This window comes from Megascapheus bottae, chromosome 4 (assembly GCF_031878675.1).
Source record: "Megascapheus bottae isolate mThoBot1 chromosome 4, mThoBot2.hap1, whole genome shotgun sequence".
Lineage (NCBI taxonomy): Eukaryota > Metazoa > Chordata > Mammalia > Rodentia > Geomyidae > Megascapheus > Megascapheus bottae.
The window spans coordinates 49,311,612-49,322,712 of NC_143512.1; the positions used below are offsets into that span (position 1 = coordinate 49,311,612).

At 40.7% G+C, this 11,101-nt stretch overlaps 1 protein-coding gene and 1 long non-coding RNA gene across 3 annotated transcripts in view; one reads left to right on the forward strand and one right to left on the reverse strand.

Moving 5' to 3' along the window:
* The window catches only part of Rnf180 (ring finger protein 180), a 111,987-nt gene extending 101,643 nt beyond the window's left edge, over positions 1 to 10,344 (reverse strand). The window contains exon 1 of one of the 2 annotated variants that reach the window (XM_090331876.1): positions 10,207 to 10,344. The gene's annotated coding sequence lies outside the window, so the exon portion shown is untranslated. The remainder of the gene's footprint in view (positions 1 to 10,206) is intronic. The other variant, XM_090331874.1, reaches the window with a different exon arrangement.
* On the forward strand, positions 22 to 9,447 carry LOC150064434 (uncharacterized). The gene is made up of 3 exons (XR_016535159.1): positions 22 to 131; positions 5,824 to 5,866; positions 9,245 to 9,447. It is a non-coding gene; the product is annotated as an uncharacterized LOC150064434 (long non-coding RNA).
* Positions 10,345 to 11,101: the final 757 nt, after the last annotated feature.

The window sequence follows — 11,101 nt, forward strand, 5'->3', positions numbered from 1 at the left end:
ATTAAACTACCCATCAGAAAACATATAGGTTCCCCCTTTTCAATTAGCAATGAGCTAAAAAATTGTATACCTTTCAAATATTTCAACTAAAAATCGCATGAAGTCAAGGAGTTCATGTGATCATTTTAAAGGTACCTATTAATTTGAGGGCAGTATTTATTAAATGACACTGGGGCCTTTAATCACCAAGACATTTCTGTGTGACAGAGGTTAACTCCCATTTTACAGATGAGAAAACTGAGGCTTGAAGAAGTTAAATGAGTTCTCAAAATATTCTTGAAATTCTGTGAGGAGGTTGCTATTTTCTGAAGGCTAGATGTTTTCAGGTTCAGATGGGTGGGTGAAGCAAGTTGAAGTTCTGATGGAGTTCAGTAGAGAGAAGGTAATACTCTCAGATGTTCACTTAACAACATTCAGGAAGCAACCATCACTGTGGGTTGTTCACACCTGCTGGTCTCTTAGCTGGTTATAGTTAGGAAAGTAGAACCAGATCCAGCAATTAGCTCCAATGTGAAACTTCAAGGCCAACACTTAGTTTTGCTTATCTTTTATGTGGCAACATAAATTCACCATTCCAAAGTATGGAGTCAGCAGAGATGCCCCTCAAAGGATGAATAGAACAAGAAAAAGTGATACACACACACACACACACACACACACACACACACACACACACAAAATGGCACTGCATCATTTGCAGAGATGGATGGATCTGGAAAAATATCATGGGAAGTAATTTCAAATCAAGCTCACAGAAACAAAGGTTGTATGTTTTCTTACATATGTGAATGGTAATCTATTAATATATAAATATATTCTGGGTGGTATCCAAGTGCACATAAGTATATTATCTGAAATATGGTAGATTCAAGGGAGACAAATGATGCCATTTCTAAGTCAAAGTCTATAAAAACAAACTCTAAGAGACCAGTACTCAAAAGTAGTGGTGAAATCAAGAGGAAGGGTGCAGAAAGTGAAGTGAGGAAGGAGGGAAATATAGTAAAAAATTCAATGCATATTTTACAACATTGGGGGCTTGGAGGGATGGAGGAAGGTGAAGGGGTAATATTAATCAAGATTCATTATATTCATATACTAGTTTGTTAAATGTAAACTCCTTTGGATAACTAGTTAAAGGTTTAAAGAAGAATAGCAAGATTGTTTAAGCATTCTAAAAATAAAATAGGATCTATGAATTGGTCAGAGTTCACAGAAACTGTACACCTGTGGACAAAGATGGCCCTTCTCGCTGTTCACTTTTGTATGCTTTTCTGTACTTCTCTTTATGGAATATAGACCAAGCCATGCCATTTTGTAATTTTATCCTCCTGTGTTTATACCCTTGTCACTCTGCCAGCAGTCTACAGTGGTTCCATACAGGTCTTCAGCCTGGGTCTTCCCGAGCTTCAGAGTCTTGCTTGATATAAGATGAACACTTGGCCTACAAACTAAAATGGTCAAGCTGGACTAGTTGCTCCTTCTGTCTTCTGCATAAGGCCCTGAAGAGCTCAAATATTTTCTACACTCTGAAATTAGGCACAACTCTAAATAAATCCAGTATCAATCATTTTGTAATACAACTTCCTATGGTGATTAGAGAGGCACATCTAGTAAAATCAGACTGCTTCATTTTCTGAAGTTTCTTAAAATCCAGTTATCTGAAACTGCATTATTTAAAAGAGCAGTGGGGGCACTTTCTCTTCACATAAAAACCTATAAGCTACAACCAATCAAGTTACTAGACGAATGATGAAATTCCTTTTGATGACAAACTTTTTCTTGGTTTATCCAATTTCAGAAGTCCTATTTTAGGATGTCTTAATACTTTTTCATCCCATATCACAGGAGGATCTGCCTATCAAACAAATGGTATCTTGATATTAAACAAAGGAGTGAAGGAAACTGCCTGTCAGCACTTACTGGCCCACCTGCTCGGATCTAGTGTCAATCCTGGCTCATATCCAAGGCACTCAGTCCCTTCCCCAGCTCTAACATGACCTGGCTCATCTGCTCTCTGATCCATTGTTCAGCGAAGACATCTCATACTGTCTTTATTTTGCTTTTATTTACTTTTATTATTGTAAAGGTGATGTACAGGAGGTTACAGTTACACAAGTCTGGTAATGAGTGCATTTCTTTTTGAACACTGTCACTCCTTCCCTAGTTTCTCTCAGTTTTCCCCTTCTGACCTGTCCCACCCCCCCCCCCAACACAAACAGGTGGTTTTCAGCATGGTATCTAGTGAGCCCGATGGCTGCATTTGCTCACCCTTTGTCACATCATTTCTGCTCTTCCTTATCCTCCCCCAAATAGACAAACTTACATACAAGACAAATGGTACAGAAATAAAAAACAGAGACAAAGGAGGGGGAAAAAGGGAAAATCACCAAAAACCTCATTTCCATTTCCTGGAGTTCATTTTGATAAACATTTTATATGATCATATGCCCACAGCTATTGAGACTTTAGGATCTTCTCCTGAAAATATCCTTCTTTGATCTCACTGTGTGAATGTCTAGAGTCATGTCCAAGTGTATTTTTTTAACCATCCAGTAAATTTAGATGTGTAGACTTGCAGATGTATAGTCTTAGTCTAATGCAAATACAGGAAACCATGCAACCTTTCTTTCTTTTTTCCTCTTCTTTTTATTTTTTTATTGGCTTATTATACATTTTCCCATCTTTCCACTTCTTTCTGTGGTTGAGCCAGCTGGTTTAGCATGTACCTTCATACTTTCTTCATCACTTGCTTCACTAGGAAGAGAAGTGATATAACACATGAGAAAAGCTAACTGACACTGTGCACATAGCATGATCCAGGCTGTTGTGTCTCAGATTTTCCAATGCTTTGTCGTACCCACCACAAGCTTTCCTTCTGCCTGCTGGTGGTTTTCTGAAGATTGCTGGGAAAATCCAACAGTTCCTGCCAGGGAGAGCAGCATGAGCATGGCACAGAAGAATGTCTGTTCAGCTTGCTGGTTGGTGAAGGCCTTTTCTTAAAGTCCTGTGTTTATGAGGCATATTGTATCTCAAGGTAAGAGTGTGATATGCAGGTGCTGATATGGAGGAATTCTTCTCCACCTGTGACCTACAATCAAATGCTTCTTCGGTGTAGAAGGATTTTCCTTCTGCACTATATTGAGTGGTTGAGTTTCCATTGTATTGGACATCTTTACAGGAGCTTAAACTAAATGAGAAAAGGCTACACTTAAAGCTACTGGTTAGATAAGTTTTTTGAACCAAGAGATTCTCATCTACATTTTTTCAAAGAATTGTATGTACATTCCCACAAGGAAGTAGGTGGTATGTTTATATCTTCACTGAATTACTCATCCCTTCCTCATTCAAAAACATCTTCTGAAATACTGTTAGAAAGTGGCAATGTTTAGGAATCCCAAGTCTACAATGCCCACTCATAAAATGTTTCAGAAAGTAGAGATGATGAGGTTGATAAATTGGAATAATAATCATTCCTTAACTTTACATGGGAAGAGACATAATTAAGTAGCTACCCAAATTCGACAGGAATAATTTTGTGAATAGGAGCTAATAGCTAATATTGACAATTCATTCTATAACAAAAACAGTATAGGAATTCAAACTCAGGGTCTCGTGTTTATTTGGTTTGCTTACTTAGCTAGTGGTCTACTATGTAAACAACTTTTTTGACAGGCTTTATGCTAGTTATTTTGGATGGGGTTTCACCAACTTTTCTGCCTAATCCTGGCTTTGAACTGTGATATTCCAGATCTTAGCCTTTGAGTATCAAAGAGTATAGGTGTAAGCCATTCCACTGGTGTCTAGAAAATTCTACAATGCAAATTTTTCAAAAGACAAATTTTGAAAAGAAAAATGAACAAAAAATATAAAAATAAAATTCATAAAAGAGGAGAAACAAGAGCCAATCATCAAATGAGAAATATTTAGCCTCACCAGAAAACATGAAAGATCTTATAATAACAAGTATAAAAGTGATATACAGTAACAAGAATCTAATAATCTGCATAGGGAGGTTTCACTAAGCAAAGACATTTTCTTAAGAAGAATACAAGATCTAGGACAATCAAATATGTATGTGTAAATGTATAAACATATATATATATATATCTTTTAATTTTTTTAGGTAGAATCTTCTGCAAACTTTGCCTGAGCTGGTCTCATATCACCATTACCCCTATTCTCCCTTTATGTGGCTGGGATTACAGGCATATACCATTATTATTATTATTATTTTTTGCCAGTCCTGGGCTTGAGCTCAGGGCCTGAGCACTGTCCTTGGGCTTTCTCAAGGCTAGAGCTCTACCACTTGAGCCTCAGGACCACTTCTGGCTTTTTTCTATGTATGTGGTACCAAGGAATCGAACCTGGGTTGTCGTGCATGCTAGGCAAGCACACTACCACTAGGCCAAACTCCCGGCCCAGGCATATACCATTACGTTGGCAGAGTTAGGCTGATAAAAGATAGGACTGACAGTACATTACACAGACACAATAAAGAGGAAGGGACAAACTAAGAGAAAGAAGTCAAAACACTAAGATGGTAATATGGCTACTTTGTCACTATATATATATATATATATATATATATATATATGGATTTGTGGTTCTCAAAATTTGTACGTGTACAAGGAAACACTATACAACAATATTTCATTTTAATAATGACATAATAATAAAAAACTAGAACAACCGAAGTATGCATCTATAAATTTGATTGATAAACTTTTGCCAGTGGAATACTAGGTAGCACTTTATAATGCATTAAAGTTACACATAATTACAGAATATTAAAAATTACTTAGAACATTAAAAATAAGAAAAAAGGTTTGCCAAAAGATACACAGAGCTTAGCAACAGTATATAAAGTTTTTAAAACATGTGAAACAATATTGCATTTTGTTAAGTAGTCACAAACATATGTAGCAAAGCATAAAACCTGTGTGGGAATGACAGACACTACATTCAGAAGCATAAGAACCTCTAGAAGGTGACCTGAACTGGTAAAAGACCTAATGAGCTAGTAAAAAAAATTCAGAACACATTATACCGGCATAATTAAGAGGAATACACATTAAGGGAAACAAGTCAAAATATGAAGATGGAAGTGTGACTATTTGGTCAATAATGATAATGATTCTTGACATTTATTTCTGAATCATTATTTCTGATGCTTGGTAGATACATGGCTACATAAATACTCACTATAAAAACTATGTGACCATTAGACAAATAGTCTGAGAAATCAGAGATTCTACCTTAAAGCCCAAAATTCTGATAGTTTTTTTTTCTTACAGATTTTTTATTTCCTGTCTTTATTAAACTTTGAAGAGAAACAGTCTCCAATTTACTTCTATCACTGGATTTTATTCTATTCCACTCACCCCATGGTACCCTAAATTGGTATCTATACCGATTTTGGTCCCTTGGGTACATTTTTTGGTACAAGTTTCTTGAATAAGTCAAGAAATATTGCTTATATTGTAATGATGCAGTGTTATGCAGAAAGAATGTCTTGAAACTGTTTTGATACACATTTTGTTAATGATCTAGTTGTATTTTCTAAGACTTTTTATCTACTAAAGCATCAGTGAAATAATCAGGTGGCTTACAAAGCACGAAGGCAGCTTGATTTAACTTATTATTATTGAGAGTTCTGTCAAGATAAACCTTTTAAAAATCTATGTGAACAAAGATTTGAAAAATAAAACTACTCCAATTTCCTCAGCTAGTTTCAGAAGACAAACATTTGTGTCATTTCTTTATATATAAATTCTTATTGTAATTACTAGAAGGGTTACATTATATGTTATGTCATTTCTTTAGGAAAAACAACTTCTGAATTCTAAGAAGATGAGAAGACAGCCTGGTAATGACATGGTTGATTGTTTTTATTTTCATGTGTTCTATTGTAGACAAGTGCTAAAACTAATACTTTCATCAAGGCAATTTTATAGGACTGTTTTGATGAGGGGAAGTATTGACTAGACTTTAAAAAGAAACTACTAAGGTTAAGAAAAAAATGTTTTGTAAAAACACATACAGAGATTCTTTCCTCAAGTCTCTCTTCAGAAGTTGGCTCTCTTCTTTACAAAGATGACAATTATAAAAGAAATAGAATTCAAGGATGGAATGAAAAACACACACTAATTACTGGAAATCGAATCATGAGCATACCTAGAGAGTCTACTACACTTGCACGCTCATCGGCCAGTGCATGGGAGAATTGCTTTTCTGCTGATAATCAACTTCAATAGTCTGCATTTCAAAATCTTTAATTTCTCTCAAATTTCTCATTTATTCTCAGTTTATAAAAAGAGATATGGCTGGTACCTAAGGAAGCATTTTCCACCTATCAAATGATAGCAGCTCCTGTTTTTAATATGTCTCTGTACATTGACTATTCAGTGAAAGGAAGTACATCTGCAGCCACAATACCAAGTCCGGTTCTCCACTACCCAAGCACTATAGAAATCCTTATTTTTCTTACCTCAGACAATAAGTTCCTAATTTTATTATAATTTCCCTTTATGATGATTTGGAGGCCTCAGCTAATTCTGCCTTAAATACTAATAAGATTAGAACCATGATCTGGCACTTACAACATATAACACACTCTATAGCTCAGATGTGTCTCCTCCAAATTGTGTGCAAACACTTCACCTTCACTGTGGTGATATGATGGTGGGGCATTGTGGGAAGTGACTCAGCTATGAGGGGCTACATTGACTTAGGCCCCTTTACCCTGCTACTTTGTGACACACAAGGAGACAATGATCATCTTGGAAGTAGAGGCCAGAACCTCAGCCTGAGGACAATCCTACCAGCACTCTGCTGCTGGATTTCCCAAATTACAAACCACAGGAAACAAACAAATGTCCGATGTTTATAAATGACACAGCCTTCACTATCTTGTCATTACAACACAAATAGACTAAGATAATATGATAGTATTATATGATAGTATTATACAACTATAAATATTTCAAGCCTGCAAAGGAAGAAGTGAGCTTCTCTGGTAAGTGGAGTTAAAGTTTACACAACATCTATGTTTTGTAGTGAGCTACTGTGCTCAGCTCTGAGAGATCAAACCAAATAAATCATTCAGGCCAAGGGCCACATAATCAAAAGGAAAGTTTAAGGAAGAGCAGTTTCTCCTGAAAACAGGGATGTAGTTATGAGTTCAGGCCTGGACTGGAACCTGAGGCAAGTGCCCTCTACATTAGCACAGGAGAGCAACTGCATCTACTTTTCTAATTATTACCCTAATTCCTGACTTAAAAACCCCAACTTTCTGCCATGGCTGAAAGAAGAGCTGCCTAATTCTAGAGGCATTAGTAAAAGCCAATTAAATTTTTACACCGTGTTTATTGATTTTTTTTTGTCTTTTGACAGTGGTGAATGTGGAAAATCTGTTGTATACACCATTTGCCAATAACCATATTTCAAAATAGCAATTCTCTATTAGGCTAACGTGATTTTGTCCTCATTGTGTATGATTCAAAACATATAATATGAAGCCTAATTTTATAACCTAAAATCATACCAAAGATTTAAGCTTGTATTTATGTAAACTTCAAACTCCTGTAGGAACTATATGCCTAAAGTAATACTGAACCTAATACTGTCCCAAGATGATATGCAATTGTGTTTGATATACCACTTAACAGTGAAACATTTGATTTTCATAAGAAAAAAAATGGTAAGCGGTAACAGAATATAGTTCAAATGGGCTCATTTCAAAGTGCACAATGGCAGTGCAATATACACACAGGTATAAAACTTCGGCTAAAAAGTTAGCATTGTCCTCAATCAGAGTAGCTTTCTGGAAAAGTTGTAAACGTGCATCTCTAGTTTAAATTTTATTTTTGGTACTGGGGTTTCAACTCAAGTCTTCACACATGTTAAACAAGTGCTGTAACAACGAGCTCTGTGCCTAGCCTTAAACTGTTTTTAAACTGCCCTCAGTAACTGCCTTCCTAGGCATCAAGTAATCCTTAAATGTCCTCAGTAGAGGTAAAATATTAAAGGTAAGCATGTTTCCAAGCATGTACAAATCATTCCATCAAGTTTGGCAAATAAAATTAGTGCCCTTGTTGAATTGTATACTTCTGTGGTTTGATAACATACGGAAAAATGCTTATAGAAAGCAATTATGGCTTTTTTGGTTGTTTATAAATTGCCTTGAAAGAATCACAAACAGAAGTAGCCTCCTTGGGTGACTTCTTGGAAGGATGGTCTCTTTAAAAATACAGTACTGCCTGAGGCAGGAAAAGTTTAATGGCAAAATGGCCACCCTTTGAAGAGACAAAGTAGCCTTCTTCCCAAGGAGTTCAAACTATTTTCTAGACATTATTTCCTTCATTCTTCAAACATACCTAGGTAAGAAAGGATACATTATTGTTCTTCTGCAGATGGCTGAGAGGAAATGGTATAAGGAAAAGAAAACTTTCTATTCTATCAGCAAGTAAGCCTAAGTACGCTGATTTCTAAATTTTGTGCCATATACATGGCACATTTTAAGTAAATTATTTTAGCCATATGCTCCTTGATTTAAAAAGACATTATTTAAGTACAAAGAACTACTATTATTCAGGTAGATGTGTCATAAAATATTACAGAGGCCTATTAAAATGATTATTAATCCATTGCATACTTGAGGGGGAAAAATCCTGCTTGATGTATGAAAATAACTTATTAAAACGGCCTATAACCTATCCTCAAATACCTATCCTCAGATACCAATCCTCATAAACCACCTTATTAACTCCACTTTACGGGAGAAGAAAACTTGTTTATCTCCCAATGTTCTTTTTTGCTTTTTAAAAATTAAATGCTTCCCTCGGAAAAACCAAATAAGTACAAACAGAAGTGAGGAAGAAAAGTGTATCCATAAAACAATTCATTTGAAAAACTATTTAAGAGCAACCCCTAGGTAAACCAGCTGTAGACTGATAAGGGAAGATAGGAAACACAACATTATATTCATACAATTATTGAACACACTAATTTTCTAAAATGACTATTTTCCTCACTATCCAGTTCCACTGCTCCGTATTCAGGGCAATCTAAATAAAACCTTGTTCTTCCTTCCATGTATTTGTTACTATCTGGAGTGTCAGGTAAGATCACCGCTAGCATTACCTTAACAGAGGAAATGAAAGGTTGAAAAGACAAAGAAATGTTACTTTATACTCTGACTCTAAGGATGCTCTTCCGAAATGGAAATGATTCTGATCTTTTTCAGTACCCCAGTTGAGAAGCCCCACTCCAGGAATCCGAGAAGATTCTATCTGGTTTTTAATGGCCTCAACAATTAATGAATAAATCAAATTAACTGCCAGTCTATGGGACGCTGAATACTGTTTGAGCTGAGACCGGGCTGGACCACCGAGGCTATCTTGGTTCTAATCCCAGCTCCCACAAAAACTGTTCAGGGTTGATACGATCACTTTTCTCCACGGGTGCCCGGGCTGTCTGGTCTATAAAATGGGCTAATAAGTAACCTGCCCACACAGCAGCGCTGCTTTGAAGTTCACTAATAAACGCTCTCAAGGGTGCATTTAAAACTATTAGAAGAGACCGACCTGTCTAGGGTTATCTCCCGAAGAACACCGAGCCGCGCGGGTGCTGGTGCTAATTAATCTCATTAACGATCACGCCCCTCTCCAGGGGACCCTCCCCGCCCCGCGGCCCCCGGGCGCATTTCCCAGCTCACCCCGTCTGCACGCTCAGGACTCCGGGCTGCAACAAAAGCAGCCCAGACACCCGTACTGAACCGGGCCAGACAAAAGAAAGTGAGCGGCGCGGGGAGCGCCGGCCGCCGACTGGGGGGGTGCGCGCGGGCTCCCCACCAGCGCCGAGCCCGGGCAGCCCGCGGCTCCTCCCCGGGGCCCCGCCGAGGGCGCCGGCCCGCGGCCTCTCCCACGCCCTGGGGTGCCCCGCGGCCAGGGATCGGCTGGCCGACTGCTAGGTAATTTCAGCCTCCCGGCCGGGCGCACCACCACCCCCACTGCCGCCACCCCTTCACCCAGAGCCTCAGGTGCGAAAGTTGAGCCGCCCCGCGTCACCCGAGGCCGGGGCGGGAGGCGGCCGCAGGTCTCAGCCCGGGCCTGAGTCTCCCGGGCCGGGCCGGACCTGGCCCAGGCCCGGCCGCTGTAGGGAGGCGCCGGGGCGCGCGCGCGCGTGCGAGGTCAGCCTCGCCCTTACCTGCGTCCGCGTCCCGCGGCCGTCCGCTCCGCGCTCCGGGGCCCCGCGCGCGCCCGGCCCCGGCCGCGGGGCTCGGAGGACTCCTGGCAGCGGCGCGGCAGAGGCGGCGGCGGCCGCTCCCGCGGCAGCGATGCGGGTCCGGGGAGACGGGAAGCGACAGGAGCCAAACCCCGCGGAAAGCGCTCCCGGGGAAGCGGCGGCTCGGACCCACCGCCCCCGGCCTGGGACTCGGCGCCCCGGGTACTCGCCCCCGCGGCCGCCCGCCACCGCCGCCGCCGCCGCCGGTTGGTGCGCCCCACCTCCGCCGGCTCCCGCCCCGGCCGCGCGTGGGCGGCGCCCGGCCCTGACCCCGCGTAGCCCCGCGGCGCCCGCCCGTGGGGGCCGTGGGAAACTTTCCCCTCCGCGCATCCCCTCACCCCGGCCGCCCAAGTCCCAGGCTGGCCCTGAGCCCCTTCCCAGCTCCAGATCCATCTGCGGGCCAATTCCCTGCTAACCGGGGCGGGCGCCCCAGACACCCCATCCGCAAGCCCGAGACTCCTCTGGAGGTGGCATCACTACCTGGCTTTAGTTTCTTGCTTAGGATAAGGCTTGGAGAGAAGGTCGCTTACCTTCCTGTACCCGAGGTTCCTCCCCTGTGCGACTGAGACTAACCACCGGGAGGACCTGACTCCTGGAAAATTACACTGGCGAAGTGAGCTGGTGACTGGAGGCTCATCAAAAGTGCTTATTCAGGAAGCCGGGGAGTGTTTGGGAAAGCCATAAAACTCTGGTAGCACAATAATGAAAAGAGGTGATCAGAAGACTATAAATAAGATTTGGAATATCGAAAGCATGCTTTATACGCTGACTTGAGGAATGAGGGGCATAATAAGGGCTACCCGAGAAGATTATATAG